This window comes from Propithecus coquereli, unplaced genomic scaffold, assembly GCF_000956105.1.
Source record: "Propithecus coquereli isolate 6110/MARCELLA unplaced genomic scaffold, Pcoq_1.0 Scaffold363, whole genome shotgun sequence".
Classification (NCBI taxonomy): Eukaryota; Metazoa; Chordata; class Mammalia; order Primates; family Indriidae; genus Propithecus; species Propithecus coquereli.
This window is the reverse complement of record NW_012149319.1, coordinates 771728-773943: the sequence shown is the minus strand read 5'-3', so window position 1 is coordinate 773943 and position 2216 is coordinate 771728. Positions and strand designations below refer to the sequence as shown.

The 2216-nt window shown below is 37.0% G+C and overlaps 1 protein-coding gene across 2 annotated transcripts in view; it reads right to left on the bottom strand.

The window, feature by feature from the left end:
• Positions 1-2216, bottom strand: part of MGAT4C (MGAT4 family, member C) — an 89494-nt gene that overhangs the window by 42860 nt on the left and 44418 nt on the right. Inside the window, exon 1 of one of the 2 annotated variants that reach the window (XM_012651714.1) lies at positions 924-1006. The exons of the other annotated variant lie outside the window; for it this stretch is intronic. The gene's annotated coding sequence lies outside the window, so the exon portion shown is untranslated. Of the gene's footprint in view, positions 1-923; positions 1007-2216 lie in introns of those variants that run through there. 2 annotated transcript variants of the gene reach the window in all.

Below are 2216 nucleotides of genomic sequence, written 5' to 3'. Positions count from 1 at the left end.
GTCCATATGACTTCACCAGTGAATTTTACCAAATATAATGAAGGGGAAAAAAATACCAATTCTACACAAGCTTTACCAGACAATAGAAGAGCAGTAAATAATTCCTATTGTCTGTATCTAATGAAACATTTGTATTAAATTTTTCTAAAATAACTTTTGAATCATTATATAAATAATTTTCAGGAATAAAAATGATAGTAAAAATACTTTATTAGAAATATTAGTAAGACTCTAAACATAGCTAACCCAAATTTTCTTATTCATTTTCTCAATTTTGAAAGTATATTTCTCCAAAATCTACAGTACTTCATCAATTGTTCCCCAACCATCATGCCTAAACCTAGAACATATCCATCTTGTCAGTTCTGATTCCAGATTTCAAGTACATTTCTAACAGGTTCATGCTTATCATTACTTTGAGTTCTTCTTTGCAACATCAGGACACAATACTTTGGGGAACTTGCATGGCTCATGATTTTCTTGATGATAGAACAACTTTCATATCTTGTCAAGTCAGGTTAGCTCCATATCTGATCCCTCAATATCTTATCAAATTTCTCACCCACCACCATCCCCCAGATAATATCTAATCACCCTGGCCTGCTTTCAGCAAGAATCCTTTTAAGTCAGTTTAGCAAAGAATTACCCTACCTCTTAATGATTTTCAATCCACTGATTTGCATCCTTTTCCTTGGCTATAAATTCCAACTTTTTCTGTTGTACTCAGAGTTGAGTCTAATTTCTCTTTACTATCATAAAACTCCATTGCAGTAGACCTTTGAAGTCTCTTGAATAAAGTTTACCTTATTATCTTTAGTGTCATGAATAATTTTTTCTTTAACGGCTTTTGGTGCTGTAACTTGGGTAGGATCAGATTCGTCATTGGATCCCCACACCTCTCACCCAGGATCCCAATTGCCTACCTTTGGAGCCTCTGTTTTCACTTCTGGCTGATTGATGGGGGATCCATTGATGGTTTCAACTCCTGAGCCAGTGTTCCAGACGACAGTCTGTTGAAGCACAGTAAGGGCAGATTATGAGACTTGAGATTCTGAGTGTATTACACATGCTGGGTTAGAGTCCCAGGCTTCTTTCTTGGGAAGGTACCTGCTGGGGTGGAAGTCTTAACTTCCTGACTCTTTCTTTGAGTGGGAATTTACTTCCTGAATTCCTGGGCTGTAAAATTTCCCTTGCTTCTTTGTGAGGCCTCTATGTTCTCTGTAGTTGATCCTGTTTCTCTCATGGTCACTTCTCAGTCAACCGAAGCTTCCTTCTCAAATTCCTGCTAACCCTATCCTCCACTAACTCTGTCCACTTTTTTTTTTTTTTTTGTCATGATTTTGCTGAGGATAATTTGGAACTTCAATGGTCTTTGGGAAACCAAAGATATCTGCAAACTGCGTCTTGCAAGGCCTCTCCCTTCCCATTGTTTCTGCTTCTCCTTGTTCCTTTTACCACTTTGAATGTTCCCTTCAGCTTTCTTGAATCCTTTGATATTCGCCCTTTCAAACCCCTCCTTCCTCCATCCACCTGGGCTCCTAGACTTTTTTCCTTCCCACTCTAGTCCCTCAGTCACCTGAACTCCCATCAGGGCTTTCAAGGGACTCAGAGACCCCAAAAGCAACTGTCTAACGTTGAAAAGTAAAAAAAATAAAAAAATAAAAAAGCTGATTGAAAATAGACTGGATATTTTTTTCCATACAAGGCTTTGGAGACATCCAGACAAGTGCTTGATGTTGCCTCAGTTTCTTGCTTAAAATGTAGTCACACAGCCTCCATAAAATTACGTATCCAAACAAAAGAAAATCTTAAAATTCTCCTCCACAAATATTGGTGAAAAAGTTTTAGCCTTCATATTGAGGAGGTAACTTTAACTTGTTCCATCTGTCAGAAACACAATTTAAATAAAAATATAAAGTGGAGAAGAGAAGAGAGTGTATTACTGTGTTGTCTGACTCCTGGCTATAGTTTTAGAATGAAACCTACAAGATCTCTCTTTGCATCTGTATATATGTTTATGTATGTTTACATATATATACCAACATTCATGTGATAATTCAGAACAATGAAGTGATAGAGTATGTGACACTGAGTATATATCACTTTATTACTTCATTGTTTTGAATTGTCACACATGTGTTTGTTCTTCCTCCACAGCTGAATTATAATTTCAGAAAGAGTAGGCAGCCTACTCTGGGTCTTAGCCAAGGATTTGC